Raw genomic sequence first — 15,994 nt, 5'->3', positions numbered from 1 at the left:
CAGTGACAGAAGCAGGAGCTCCGACCCGCAACAGGACACAAGAGCAGCATTTTGCTGCCGTTGGCCAATTAACAGGGCTGCAGTCCAATTGAAGATGGTGGCCCAGAGCCAGGCCAGCATCTCAGAAGCCTGGGCAGTGCTACCGCTATCAAGTGACCACAAGCAAGGCTTCCACCAGAGGGTGAGGCGACTGAAAGCCGAGGTACCCTCAAAGAGAAGGTACATTTTTGTAAAGAAACCAGGCCAGGCAGGCTGCATCAATTCGGGTGGAGGTCATGGTGCATCGGCAACAGGTCTAGCCAATGCCACCGGGAAGACCCTCCCGGATATCCATTGGGAAGTCAACAGTGTTTACCTGGTGATATTGTCATGCCAGGATGGCTTTCCAATGCAGGAAAAGTGCCAGTGGAGGCAGGATGTAACCTTTAATTAGGCCCTCATCTGGCTCAATTGGCTGCCCATTGGGCAGCAGGAACACTGAGGTTTCCGCTGCCATGGCAAGGCAGGAAGAGATAATGGGCTCTCCTCCTGATGCCTTCCACAAACATACTGCTGCCTCCGGCCTCCTAACCTATCTCTACAGGGCAGGGAAAATTAGCCCATCATTTTCTCACTTTTGTATTCCAGCCTCTTTGAGGTAAAGGTTAACATTCTAGTCATCTTTTTATTACTTTTTGTACCTGCAGACAAGGGCTGTAATTTACCGGCCCTTCCTGCTGGCAGGATTTTCCAGTCGACCTAAGGTAGCCCCTTGCGGCACGATCCCCGGTGGCGTGGCTGGTGAGCAACATAAACGGCCATTGACTTCAGTGGGACCAGAGGATCCCGCCGGCGACCAATGACGAACCACCTCTGCCGCTGGAAATTCCGTCGATGGGAGGCCGGAAAATCTCGGAAGGTCTGAAGCGATTTTTGTACAGGGATAACAACATACCTTTGTCCTTCCTTGATCATTTATTTTGCAGCGCCTTTAAAGATACAGTAAGAAGTCTTACAACACCAGGTTAAAGTCCAACCGGTTTGTTTCGAATCACTAGCTTTCGGAGCGCTGCTTCTTCCTCAGGTGAATGATAGAGGCTAGGTAGCACCTAAACACTATTACATTGATTCAGATCCCAAACTATCCATGAATAATGCAAAAAGACAAACATTTTAAAGTAGTAATAAAGCATTCAAAACCATGGACAGGATTCTCCGTTTCTGACACTAAGTGTTGCCGCCAAAGCAGAATCCGTGGACGTTTTACGGCAGAAAAACCGGCGCCGCACCTGGACTGATTCAGCTACCGTTAAGGGGCTAGCATTGGTGCCGCGTGGAACACAACAGTTTCCAATGAAAAACAGTGCCTGATTCGCTGGGTCCGTGATTGACACTCGATAGGCTGACAAGCTGCAGCCACATGTATACATTACAATCCCCACACACACTCATAAATGCGCCCATACAGCTGATGGGTGTGCTGAGGCCAGAGGGCACCCAGGGGTTGCCCTGGAGGGACACCTATACGACCCGCGGCACTAAGTTTAAACTGTGCTGTTCGCAGTATGCACAGCTGCATGGCTGCCTTGCAGGCTGCGGCAATGATGTTCCATGCACGTCCACCCTAACCCCACAGCTCAACTGCTGGCCAACCCCCACTACTCCCCCCGGCCCTGGAAGAAGTCCCCCAGCCAGCACAACTGTCAACAAACTGTGGCGATGTTGGACATCTTCCGTATGCCTTCTCTCTCCCTTAGCAGCCGCCATGCTGGTTTCACGATTTTTAAAAGCACAAGTGAACCACGCCGTCGGGAACTCAGCCCATCAGAGGCGGAGAATCGCAGAGGCCCTGGAGAATACTGGGTTGAGCCCGCTAATGATATGCAAACTGTGTCTACTGTATGTGCGTTCCTGAACACTGATGTGTTAGGCAGGTTGGTTCGATGTGGACTGCACTCGATGCAGGGAAGTTAGAAACAGACGTCTAACACAGGAGAAGATCCAACACTGTTTTATTCAACAAGATGAACTGCTGTACATATTCAGCTGTGGATCGAAACTATACTGATCTGACTCGTGACCTTGTAGTAGCCTAACCAGACATATTAGCTACCGCATGGTGTTTGTGCTTGCTAGCTTGTGGACACTGACTGTCTCAGTGGCTGGGTCCCGAGAGAGCGGTGAACCTAGTGCCCTCTGGCTTTATAGTGGTAGTGTCCTGTCTGGTGATTGGCTGCGCTGTGTTGTATGCTTACTGGTCATCCTATGTGTCAATCATTGCCTGTTTATATCTCATTATATACATGAGTGGATATTATGACAACCGCTGTGGAGGTGCTGGAGCATTGTGATTTGGCATCAAATCGGCACCTGCCGCAATTTCGGCATCAGAATTGATTCTCCGCCCAATCGCCTTTCCCGATTTTGGTGTCAGCTAATGGAGAACCCCGCCCCACATCTTCACGCATCAATACATGGATGGTAAAATAAATTTAGATAAAAGCAATTTCTCATGTACATTAGTACTAAGGATGTTCATTTCTTTTAAAGGTTGGGAATTATTTGATGGAATATAATGCAGTTTCAACAATAGCAAAATATCAAACTATCTACAATCAACTTTGTTAGGAACCTCCTTGAGTTGAATTGGTCACTTTTCCTTGGAATACAGAATTTGTCTGATGATGGCACCACCGTGTTATCTGGTACAGAAACATTGCTGTAGCCATCAATAGTTGGTAATTGGATCATATATTGATGTATGATACCCATCCAATAGTTAACACACATCATCAGCCATCATATTCCTGGACTGATGAGTTTGTGCTTGACTAGCTGGCGGACCTGTTACCATTTTTAAATACTGCTGTAGGAAAAGAAAAGCATGCCTCAATGGCTTCTTATCTGTTAATAATCCTTGGATAGCAACCAGCCTTGGTGAACATTAATCACACAAAAGTAGAAATGTCTCACTTTTTTGAATGATTCTGACCATTGATTCCACAAAAACTCAATTTACTGCTTTTGCATCTGTTACAATGAGGTCAAACATTTTGAAAGACAATAAATATACAAATTAAAATTCAGGAAATTTGAATGATGCATGGAAAGTTTAAAACCTCTTTATGAAATCTGAGAATGTTCCTGGAAGATTGAAAGGACGATTGCCCTTTACTGCTGGGAGGTTTAACGGAAGCAAGGAATATAAATATTGTAATTATTCATCATTGAAATAAATGCTCTGATATTTTGTCTTGCAATGGTTCTTTCCTCGAGTATTTATCAGATAATTTCAGATCTATAATTAAATTTGGAGCAATTTCAATTTAAGTTAAAATATTCAACCGAGCATAATTGCTTTGTGAACAGGTTACTATTTCCGTAGGGTTTCAGTTAGGGAGAAAAATACAAGGCCAGGAACACTGAGGTCCTGCTGAATTTAAAGGCAGGGCCATGTTATATTTTTTTAAACCCTGTTTGCTGCTCAGCACCTGTCCAGTTAGACAGGACAGTCGGGTGATGGGTGGGAAAGCGGATGTTATAAGGCTGAAGGTGGGGACGTTTGGGCACTGTCCCTGGATACAAAGCATCATTGGTTGTTGAAGGGAGGATCGGATCAGCAGTTGATCGAGAGAAGAGAATCAGAGGGATAACTGAGTTGGTGGGAGTGGGTCAGTGGGGGTGGGGGTGGGGGGGGGGGGGGGGGAGCCGACTGCAGCAGAAGGTTTGCCTGAGAGTCTGGGGCAAATACTCCTGCTCCTCTTGACTCCCATGCAGTGTCATAAATAAGTTCTTACCTTCTGGTCCTGGCTATTTTCACCTCCCTTTAATTGCGGGTTTAGCTCAGTTGGCTGGACAGCTGGTTCGTGATGCAGAGCAAGGCCAACAGCATGGGTTCATAGAATCATAGAATTTACAGTGCAGAAGGAGGTCATTCGGCCCATCGAGTCTGCACTGGCCCATGGAAAGAGCATCCTTAAGCCCTACTTAAGCCCACACCTCCAGCCTATCCCCGTAGCCCAGTAACCCCACCTAACCTAATACTGGCTGAGGTTATTCATGAAGTACTTCATGTGGCGGCCATGGAGTGAGTGGTCGCACAGCAGGCGGTGATTGTGCAAATGCAAATTTGTGGAGAAGGAAAAGATCTTGCAACGGGCCAGGGAGAAGTGAGACTGCGAATAAGAGGGGAATCATGTCCAAATATACCAAGATATCGCTGCGGAGTTGACGAAGAGGCGTGCAGGATTCAACAGGGCCAAGGCAGTGTTGTACCGAAGGTAGATCCAGAGTGGGGTGCTGTACCCGTCGAAACTGTTCGGAGACCCGGAGTATTATTTTGAAACGTCAGAAGAGGCTAATGACTTTATAAGGGACCATAAACTAGGGGAAAACTGAGAGTTGGTCTGAAATGGAGGAACTACATCTGTAAATGTTGGAGGTTACAGTTAAGTGTGTTGCCGGAGGGTGGTGGGGGAGTGGGGGGGGTTCTTTTCATTTTGTTTATTTGTTGTTGTTATTGTATATTGGGGTTTTACAAGTTTGTACGGGGGTAGTTGCCCCCCTCCTCTCCCAACTGCCGTCTGTGGTCCTTTTTGGTGGGGGTGGATTCCGACTTTGGTTGTTCTTTATGTGTGTGCGAGGTGGGGTGCAGGATGGCCTTCAAGCGGGAACTGCCACGTTGGCAGGTAGTGCTGGTGAACGGAGATGAGGTGTGGGAGGAGGCCGAGAGAGGTAGTCAGATGGAGGGGGAGAGGGATGGGGAGGGGGAATTACGGCCCGGCAGAGTTGGAGACTGGGCGTGGTCATGAACGAAAAGGGGGGCCACTTTGGATGGCCCGATAAAGGTAGTATTAGAGGAGGCAGAGCTGGAGGGGGATGATGGCCGACCCTGTAGAAGGGAGTGCAGGCATAAGCCTCTGGTAAGAATTGTAGTGTGGAACGTTCGAGGGCTAAACAGCTGATTAAGAGGTAGCGGATCTTTGCGCACTTGAGGAGTTTGAAGGTGGAGGTGATCTTGTTACCACCTCCAAGTGAAGGTTAGGCTGAGGAAGGGATGGGTGGGACAGGTATTCCACTCGGGGTTTAATTCAAAGTCGCGGGGGGAGGCCATTTTGTTGAACAAGAGGATGGGGTTTGGGGCCAAGGAAGCACGGGACCCAGGGGGGGGGGGGGGGGGAGGAGGTATGTGATAGTAAGTGGGGTGTTGGAAGGGACGCCGGTGGTTCTAGTTAATGTGTACATGCTAAATTGGGTTTTGTGAGGGATCTGTGTGGGGTTTGCGGCGAGTGAGCCCGGATTTGGATACGCACTGATTGATAATGGGTCGAAGTTTTAATTGCGTGATGGAACCGAGGTCGGGCCCCAAGTCAATGGGAAGATTAAAGATGGTGAAGGGGTTGTGAGGGTTTATGGAGTGAATTGGAATGGTTGACCCACGGAAGTTGCAGAACCCAGGGAGAGGGAGTACTCCTTCGTCTCACATATGTATAAGACGTAGTCGAGAACTGATTTCTTTGTGATGAGCCTGGCGGTGCTGTTGGGGGCGGAGTATGCAGCAATTGTATCCGATAACGTGCTGCATTGGCTGTAGGTGAGGCTCAGTGAGGTGCGGGTGCAGAGGCCGGGATGGAGGCATGGAGCGGGATTTTCCGTCGCCGAAATCGCATTCGGCGATCGGCAGGAAAATTCCTGCTTGTGCCCAAATCGGGGGCGCCGCCGCTTTTGTGAGGCTTCGTCCCCTCAAAAACGGCGTACTCGGGGAGTACGTCGCACACCGTATGGACGGCCTCAGGACGTCACCTGAGGCCCTCCCTCGATGCTCCGCCCTCGATGGGCCGAGTTCCCCACGGCATGGGTCACTCATGCTACTTTTTTCATTAACCCATCAGCACTTAGTCTGCAAATTGGAGAATCCAGCCCTAGATTCGGGTTTGTTGGCGGTAAGGGGTTCTGTGAAAAGGTGAGGTCGGTGATCGGGGAGTACATAGAAATTAATAAGAATGGGGAAGTGTCGGTGGCCACATTCTGGGAAGCGTTAAAGGCGGTGGTTCGAGGGAAGATTAAGCACACAGGTATTGGATAGGAGGAGGAAGGAGGAGTACAGACAGGCTGCTAGGACAGGAGATACACGAGGAGCCCCACTAAAGAGGTGCTGGCGGAGAGGTAGAGATTGCAGGCTGATAGTAATCGATTATTTCCTGATAGATCTGTTCGGTAAAAAGGCTATTTTAATGTAAATATTAAGACCCAGTTTTAATACCCATTTCAAAATGAGGATTTCAGCACTCATAACCTCAGGTCATGATGAAACACATAGCTTTAACAGAGACACAAAAAGCCTGACACATGCATAAACAAATTGGAGATAAAAACAACATTTTCACTCAGCAAGATGAAAAAGCTATTGTTCTAATCAACATATTTTCAAAGACAGTTTGACATTAAGAAATGAGCTGTACCAGTAATCAGATCAAGGTCGAAGTAAGCCCATAGCAACATGAAGGCACCATTGTTCATAATGTGGATAAAGCAAAGTCAACAGAAAACCAGTAGAAACCAGTCTTGATAATAACACAGAATCGCATTCCATAATATACACAAATATTCAAACATGAAACATTCAGAACTTATGTTGCACATCAAGGATTGACAGTTAACCATCGAATCAAATGTATTTGATTCTAACCCAAACCAATTAGGATGACATAGAGGTGTAGATAGATGGCTCAAGACTGATAAGATTTCCCTCAAACATGATGGTCCTTACGGCCATCTTTATTCCGGGATCATTCTATACTTTGATCTAACTATTCGCTATCTTTATTTTCATATTTTTACATTTCCACTCAAACTCTTGAAGTAAATGCAAGCTGTTTTGCCGCAAGCAAGAAACCATTTCTATATTATTTTGAAAGTTAAATTGCGTATAAGTTACTTCTCTTTAAGTCCTTTGCTAGCCTGACTTTATTGAGAATAGATTTAAGTTTCTCCTAATTGTAATCAAATAGAGGCAATAAAAGATTCTTGTTTGCATCCGAGAAGTTTAACTCAAATTTCTACTGAGTTTTAGTGTCGCAAAATCCGCATGGTAGATCTCTTCAATTTGGCGTAGTTTGGCAAAAGGGGAGGAGCGCAGAGTCGGAGGAAATCGGAAGACGGAAGAAAGACCAGAAAGACAGAAGACCCAAAGACATCTATCCGAAAGACGGCTCGACTGGGGTAAGTAATAACTTTTTCACCCATTAAAAGTCTTAAATCCATATCAAACAGTGCTTCGACCCCTTAGAAAGGACCTTTTTCAGACTGTGTTATTCGATTGGGTGCCGGTCGTAGAAACTAAAATAAAACGGGACTGAATACTGTACAAAGATTGCACAAAAACATAGTTGACGACCAAAAAATTGTGTATAAGGCTGAGTTTATGGTGGACATGACTCCTAATATAGATTCAGAACCTTCAAATGGTAGAGAACTACTTCCCACAACATCCAAGGGAGGTCACGCTGTACCGGATGCCTCTATTGATGATATATTGGGTGATCTTAGATCTTTGATTTATAGACAATTTGGACTGTCTAAAGTATCCACAAAAATTCAATCAAAATATGACACCCCTAAAGGACAGTGGTCCCTTGACAACATCAAAAAAGTTTTGGAAAAAAACTCATGATTGACTAAAAAGAAATCTATGAAATGGTATTTTGCAGTAATGGCACAGCTCCATAAGCAGCAAGAAACAGTCACAAACACAAAACACAATTGCGAACTTAAAACTGCCAAAGAAAAACTAGTGTCAGTCATTGACCAATTGCGAGCTGGAAAATCTAAGCTCGAAAAATCTGATCAAACTGAAACACTATTGGCAGACTCAAAATGCAGAACTCAGTTATTCCAAATTGATGAACTCCAAAAGAAAAATACTGACTCAGAATCCAAACTTCAACAGTTAATATCAGAAAATGATAGTCTGAAAAGTCAAAATTGCCAGTTACTTGAGGAAAAATGTATTTTGGAAAGTGACATGGACACCATGAAATGTCATAACAAATTACTGACAGACAAATTAACAGCGCCACCAACGGGAAGAGTTGAAATGATTTTAACTAAGGCCCAAGTTGTACCAGCAGCAACTATATCAGATCCTTCATTATTGCAAGCTGCTACTGACATGAAAACAATGATTACACTGATCGAAGTTCCACAGGGGGAGTCTGGCCAAATGAATTATCTGTCCGTTCCGGGTTCAAGGACATTTTACCCCAGAACAAACCGTTATCTTACTCTGCGACCGACCACGGCATGCTGCTGGCCCCGATCCAAAAGCCTCTCATGGCAGCTTTAATAGACTGTGTGAGTTTTAAACAAGAAAAGCCTGTTCGGTTGAGCAACGAGCCTAGTGGCAAACAAAGTGTAATACAACTTAACCCATTAAGCACCAAACAGCTTGGAGTTGAAGTGATAAAGACAACAGCCTGGGTTCTAAACCATTTAAAAGATATATCATCAAAAACCCATTTTGTCACTGGTTTAAAACCAGAACTGTCTGCAGCTTTAAACTTGATCCTACCCAGACCTCAAATCCAGTCCGAAGCCGCAACTGCTACAAAAACGCACGTCAATCGTTGCCTCTCCTCCTCCGTTAACAACAAATCCAACCCCTGTACTCACTTTGAAAAAGAATTTCAGAAAATATATGAAATTCCCTTCTCATGTTGAAGACAGCCATTTTGCGAATTTCAGATTTCATGATTACAAACTGGTCTCCTAAGATGAAGGCCCGCCTCCTGGCTACAGGGATAAGCCCCAAGTTACGTATCGCTAAAAAGTTGCCAAGAACTGTTAACTTGAGAAAACTGTCATTATTTTGAATGTTGCTTTATTAATTTTAAGAAAATAACAAATCTTGTTCGCTGTGCTTTCTTCAACAGAGTCGGTGAATTCATCTGCAGAAAACCAAGTTCATTTAGCACAAGATTGGTTCAGTCATATATTCAATGAGTTATTGTGTTTGATATTTTTAAATAAATGTTTAAAATTAGCTTGGAAATTAAAACATCAGACAATGTGGAAGCTGTTTTTAAAAAAAAACACTTCTGATTAAAAGCAAATCTATGTTTCACGAGCACACCGTTCTAAGACAATTGATAAGCAGTAATTTGGCACAATCCAACTTTTACTCCCAGTCCATTTGAGTGACATATAAAAAACATTTGAGAAAGATGCGAATGGCATCATTCCAAGCCATACGCCCCTTTTTGTTTCTGCAGGAAAATTAACCCTTTCAACAGGCTTTTGTGTATAATCCAGAAGATGTCAAAGACTTGCCAATTCACATCCAATACAAAGTTTAAAAAAAAAACTTGACCAACCCATTGATTACACTCTTTGGGATTGGCTTTCCAATTGGTTGGATGGCAAAGGAATTAACATCATGAAGGGACTTTTTCCAATTTTGCATATTTGGACTTATCATTTACGTACTAATGTTGCTGATCAGATATTTTGGCGAATGCATGCCTACCCATACTGCCCCACCAATCCACATGGTTCATATTAATTCATATGCACCACAAGCCAATAACATAAAATTGGAAAGTTTCTGTTGAACTATTATTTATTGCATTATTGTTCATTTATTAGTGAATTATTATTAATAATTTATTGCTAAATTACATAATCAATTTTGATAATCATTTTACCATTATTACTAAATTATATACTCAACTTCAGTTATTTTACTGTATAATCATTTTATTTGTATACATGGAATTATTATTATTAATTGTTTATTACTGAATTATGTAATCATGATATCAATTTTTAATCAGTATATCAATGTTTTAAGCTATGCGAAGGAAAGAAAAGATGGATCCACGCATCACATGTGAAGCGCGTGAATAAGTATTAAGATCTGTAAAAATGTTTACCGTAATATTCATTTTCAGTTATTTGATTGACTTTGTAAATGTAGAACTGAATGAGAATACATTCCTTTCCACACCTAAGATATTTCCAATCGTTGGGTATGCATTGCAACCCCTACTAACTCAGGAAAAGGTATTCCGTTCTTAACTATGCCCTTTAATGCTTCAGAAACAGCAGAATGATACATCTATCAGAGTGTCCCTCACTCTGTAGTAGTCCATTCTGGAGCATATTTATGTGAAAAAGGAAGGTACAAGATTTATCTAAAGAAATTTATTAACTTATGGAAATCTGCAGGCTATCCACTAAACACCTTTTCAGGATGGTACCAACTTAACTATTACCCTACCAAAAATCCGAAATATATTAGCCTTCCAACTAATATTAAACAAAAATGATCAATATGGCTCACCAGTAATCACTCTAAAGGGATGAAAATGGGCAATAGTGTTTGTACTAATTATTTGGATGTTAACACAGCTTATAAATGGAAACAAAATTTATTATAAAGAACTGAACGGTCCTCAACAATAACAGGCATACACAACATCACAAATAATAAAACATTCTCAGATCATTGGTACTTAGAAGATATTCACTTATACTCAGCTTTTAAGGGGACTTATTTTATTTGTAATGACAAAGCATATTCCTGGCTCCCAAAATACTGGGCAGGATCTTGCAATTTAGAATACATAGTACCTGCCATCCGTCATCTTCCTCATCTCCCTTATGTTTCAGATCCAACCGCTCAAAGAAATAAACGTGCCATAACATTACGAGATGCAATTTATGCTAAAGTTATTCCTTTCTGTTTGGAAGTAAGGGTGGCCAATGAATTGAATAAAATAACAACTATCGTACAAAACGTAGCCGATTCCACTGCCACTGCCCTAGATAAAATCTCTGACGAAATGAGAGCAATTTGAACCATGGCATTACAAAATCGAATGGCACTTGACTATGTGCTAGCCAAAAAAGGTGACACCTGCACCCTGCTTGGTGCGGAGTGTTGCACTTTCATTCCAGATAACTCACAGGAAATTTAAGATCTGGCATCAGATATCCAAAAGGAAATCAAGAAACTTGATTCACCCCCAGATACCTCGATCTGGGAGAAGCTTTGCGGGTGGTTGGGACACACTGGAATGTCCACAGTAAGAATAATCTTTTTCTGCTGTGCAGCAGGATTCATCATTTACATAACATACCAGTGTATCGTGTGCATTAAACAATTATTCGATTCTTGTTTGCATCCGAGAAGTTTAACTCAAATTTCGACTGAGTTTTAGTGTTGCAAGACTTCACTAAATCCGCATGGTAGATTTCTTCACAGGGGTAGAGTTTGCAAGAGAGTGCCAAGCCGGGGTTGTGCTCCTCGTGTTCCATGTGGGAAGCCAGGAATATTTCCAGTGCCCGGGGCCAGCATGTGTGCAGGAAGTGTCTCCAGCTGCAGCTCCTGAAACCCCGTGATCTGGAGCTGGGGTGACGGCTGGAGACACTGTGGGGCAACTGCGAGACGGAGAATATTGTGGATAGCACATATAGAGAGGTGGTCACACCGCAGGCTCGGACTCCACAGGCAGGAAGGGAATGGGTGACCAGCATGCAGATCAAAGGGAGTAGGCAGGCAGTGCAGGAATCTCCTATGGCCATTCCCCTGCAAAACAGTAACTTTGACTACTGTTGAGGGGAGTGGGCTCTTAGCGGAATGCAGCGATGGCCAATTTTGTCACACCATACCTGACCCTGCTGCACAGGAGAGGAGTAAGAAGTATGGGAATGCAATAGTTATAGGGGAATCAATTGTAAGGGGAATAGATAGATATTCCTGTGGCTACAAACAAGACTTCAGGAAGGTATGTTGCTTTCCTGGTGCGAGGGTCAAGGATGTATCAGAGAGGTTACATGATATTCTGAAGGGAGAGAGTAATCAGCCAGAGGTCGTGGTACACCTTAGTATAAATGACAGAGGTAAAAAAAAGTGCTGAAATCGTAAAAACAGAATATAGGGAGTTCGGAAGTAAATTGAAAAGTAGGACCACAAAGGTAGAGATCTCAGGTTTATTACCAGTGCCATGTGTTAGTCAGAATAGAAAATCGGATACATTGGATGAATGCGAGACTGAAGAGATGATGAGATGGGGGAGAGTTTCAGATTCCTGAGACATTGGGATCGGTTCTGGGACGGTGGGCCAGTACAAACTGGACAGGTTACATTAGGGAAGGACAGGTACTGATGTCCAAGAGCAAGTATTTGCTTGTGTGGTTGGGGAGGGTTTAAATTAGAATGGCAGAAGGATGGGGACCTAAGCAAGGTGATGAGGAAAAAAAACAAGGACAGTAATAAAAGAAAGGACAGTAAAATGCAAAAGCAGTAGACAGGATTGTAAAGGGAGAAGAGGTAAATAGGGCCACAGTACAAAGATAAGTTAGGATTATTAAAATTGGCAAAAAGGCAAGCCGGTGCTCCGGTTTCCTCCCACAGTCCAAAGATGTGCAGGTTAGGTGGATTGACCATGCTAAATTGCCCTTAGTGTCCAAAATTGCCCTTAGTGTTGGGTAGGGTTACTGGGTTATGGGGATAGGGTGGAAGTGTGAACTTGGGGAGGGTGCTCTTTCCAGGAGCCGGTGCAGACTCGATGGGCCAAATGGCCTCCTTCTGCACTGTAAATTCTATGAAAAATCTATGAAAACACCTTTAAATCAATGCACGAAGCATTCAGAATAAGGTAGATGAACTGATGCCGCAAATGGAGGTAAATGGATATGATCTCACAGCCATCATGTTGGCTTGGTTACAAGGAGATCAAAACTGGCAACTTAATATTCAGGGATATTTGACCTTTCAGAAAGACAGGAGGGAAGGAAAAGGTGGTTGGGTAGCACTATTAATAAGAGATGAAATGAGGAGAGTAGTGAGAGACGATCTAGACTCAGATGATGTAGGGCATGATCCAACGGCCACGCTGCGTCCGAAAAGCAGCTTGTCGCAGCGCAGCGTGACTGATCCAACATGATCTCCCGAGATGTTGTGATGTAAATTCTGCCATTGTGGGCAGGATCACTTTTTGGCAAAACGTAGGATGAACGTTTTCCCTTATTGGCGTGAAAACTCCCGTTTACTGCAAAAAATAAAAGTCGATTCACTTAAATTCTGGGGGCTAGCAGGACCTTGGGAGGTTCACGCAGCTTTGGCTGTGGATGCAGGCCCCCGCACTTCCGCTTCCGGTTCCGCGCATGCACACGGCGGCGGCCTCCAGCAGCCTCGCCGAGCGCCATGGCGGACTCGGACCGCGGACCAACACTAAAAAAACTAGGCACTCCCGACCGACCGCGCGCTCGAGGATCCATCCAGTCCAATCGCTGCCCTGGCCACCTATAAGGCCTCCCCCGGTGCTTGATCCCCCTGCCCCCCACCAGAGCGGCAGGGGACTGAGTCCATAGCCACCAAGCGAGAGTCCCGACTGGCCATACCACATTAGTTCCACGTCATTGGGAACTTGGCTGGTCAGGCCAGGCGGGCCTCTGTCAATGGCCCCCCCAGCCGTGCGCCGTAATTTGCGGACGCACGGATATTCTGGGCCCGGAGAATCGGTGGAGCGGCGCCGGGCCCATTTCCCAACTCGGGAACTTAGATTCTCCGTCCCTGCACCAAACATGATTTCGGCACGGGGCTGCGGAGAATCCAGCCCCCTATTTTCAAAATTAGAAATTCTCTTCAGTTAATTGTTTATTTACCTGAAAGACTTTCATTGGTGCGCACATTGTAAACACATTGTCTAAGCTAATTTACATCAAGAAACTGGATTTAAAAGGTGGTTGTTATTAATCAGCAACATTTGTCTCAGAAGTGCCTTGGAAATCTATAAACAGCAGAGAGATAAACTTAAGTATAATTAGACTGGAGAAATTATCAGCATATTGCCAATTCAAAATAACACACGACTAATATATTTAGAATCCTCACTGACAACCTCACAATAAATAATTTTTGTATTCAGTTTCTGTATACCAGTGTCAAAGTGTGATTAATACCACTGTAATGATTCTGGGGAAGGGCATTGATCATTTCTGAAACGCCAAGCTGTTTTGACAGTACTCTACATTATTCTTTAACAGAAGGCTGAATGACTGTGGAAGTAACCAAAAGGTGGCACTGCTTTACTTATCAATGCAAGCGGTGAACGTTTTCACTTCCAGGACGGAATCATCTGGTCCCACTATCAGTGGTAATCATGGTGTTGGGAGGCAAAAATCTGATTGCTGATAGCGGCACTAACTGTTTTTTGCCCCAATTTTGAAGATAGGTTGAAGGTGGCTCCAGCTTCCCAAAGAACAATGTTGAGACTCCATTTTCACGCATCAGCATTTGATGCATGCTCGTTAAAAGGCCTGGGGCGGGATTCTCCCCTACCCGGCGGGGCGGGGGGTCCCGGCGCCGAGGAGTGGCGTGAACCACTACGGCGTTGGGCCGCCCCAAAGGTGCGGAATCCTCCGCACCTTCAGGGGCTAGGCCGGCGCCGGAGTGGTTTGCGCCACGCCGGCCAACGGGGAAGGAGCTTGGCACCACGCCAACTGGCGCCAAAGGGCCTCACCGGCCGGCGCGAGTTGGCGCATGCGCGGGAGTGCCAGTGTGTGCTGCCGTTATCCCAGTGCATGCACAGGGGGGATCATCTCCACGTCGGCAATGGTGGAGGACCACAGCAGCCGACGCGGAGGAATAGAGTGCCCCCACGGCACAGGCCCGCCCGCAGATCCATGGGCCCCGATCGCGGGCCAGGCCACGGTGGGGGCAATGCCCGGTGCCAGATCCCCCCGCGCACCCCCGAGGACCCCTGAGGCCACCCGCACCACCAGGTCCCGCCGGTAAGGACCTACTCTAATTTACGCTGGCGGGACTGGCAAAATACGGGTGGCCACTCGGCCCATTGCACAAAGAACAAAGAACAAAGAAATGTACAGCACAGGAACAGGCCCTTCGGCCCTCCAAGCCCGTGCCGACCATACTGCCCGACTAAACTACAATCTTCTACACTTCCTGGGTCCGCATCCTTCTATTCCCACAGGCCGGAGAATCACCGGGCGGGCCGCTGCCATGGCCGCCGACCGGCGGGGTGCGATTCCCGCCCCTGCCAAATCTCTGGCATCGGAGAATTCGGCATCCAGCGGGGGCGAGATTCACACTGCCCCCCGGCGATTCTCCGACCCGGCGGTGGGGTCGGAGAATCCCGCCCATGCTCGCCAGAATTAAATCCACTTTCCAAATTAAGTTGCCCACCAGCGAGAAATTAAAATGTTCAGTTTTATGACTATATGTAAGTCCCATGCACCCGGTGAGCTTCACGCTTCCAAGACATTGAAGTCAGTAAATGTTGCTTTCGCCTTCTTGGGGACATTGCATAATTTCACTACATGGACTGCAATGGTTCAAGAAGGCGCTCACCACCAATTTCTTAAGGGCAATTAGGGATGCCCCACGACCCATGAATGAATAAAAGAAAACAATGTGGAGAAGATTTTCCCTTGGCAGGAGATTGCATGAGAGGACATAGTACAGAATTTTACACTCCCCAGGTGGTTTGCCAGGTAGTGGAGGCGGGGGAGTAGCAGAAAATTAGGTGTGATCCCATGGCATTTTTCCTCCTGCCTGCCTGCTCCTGACCCCACTGCAAATCTATATGTGGCGGGGACGTGTTGAGCCTGCCCTCGAGCTAATTGAGACTTTGAAGTGGCCAATTAATAGCCAGTTATTGTCTCTTTCCAGCCTGTTACAATCTTTCATGGAGTGGATGGGAGGAGAGCCAGGTTTGAAAGCCACCAGGTTCCACTCCTCGGGCTCTTGGCACAGGACAGGGTACCTCGCCTATCAGCTCTTCTGGCACATCAGAGGCTCCACCCCCTAGGTTTGCCAATCCCAGGCCTCCTCTCCTGCTCCCACTGAAAGCACCCCCCCACCCCCTCCCCCCAACCTATCTCTCCATCCAGCTCCAGTGACAATCTATTCTGGAAACTGGATGTAATTCCAGCAATGGCAAATATTCCCAATAGTGGTGCTGGGATCAAACATCTGTTGACCATTTGATTG

At 45.6% G+C, this 15,994-nt stretch overlaps 1 protein-coding gene and 2 long non-coding RNA genes across 3 annotated transcripts in view; 2 read left to right on the top strand and 1 right to left on the bottom strand.

Annotated features, from left to right (window-relative positions):
* LOC140425030 (uncharacterized) overlaps window positions 1–3,168 on the top strand; it is a 52,560-nt gene extending 49,392 nt beyond the window's left edge. The window contains exon 3 of the long non-coding RNA XR_011947744.1: window positions 2,530–3,168. This is a non-coding gene — a long non-coding RNA (uncharacterized lncRNA). The remainder of the gene's footprint in view (window positions 1–2,529) is intronic.
* The window catches only part of cntnap2a (contactin associated protein 2a), a 2,812,093-nt gene that overhangs the window by 670,632 nt on the left and 2,125,467 nt on the right, over window positions 1–15,994 (bottom strand). The window lies entirely within an intron of this gene.
* LOC140425031 (uncharacterized) lies at window positions 6,632–9,986 on the top strand. Its single transcript, XR_011947745.1, has 2 exons — window positions 6,632–7,200; window positions 8,910–9,986. It is a non-coding gene; the product is annotated as an uncharacterized lncRNA (long non-coding RNA).

Source organism: Scyliorhinus torazame, chromosome 6 (genome assembly GCF_047496885.1).
Source record: "Scyliorhinus torazame isolate Kashiwa2021f chromosome 6, sScyTor2.1, whole genome shotgun sequence".
NCBI lineage: Eukaryota > Metazoa > Chordata > Chondrichthyes > Carcharhiniformes > Scyliorhinidae > Scyliorhinus > Scyliorhinus torazame.
Note: the sequence above shows the minus strand (reverse complement) of the source record. Positions and strands in the feature narration are given on the sequence as shown.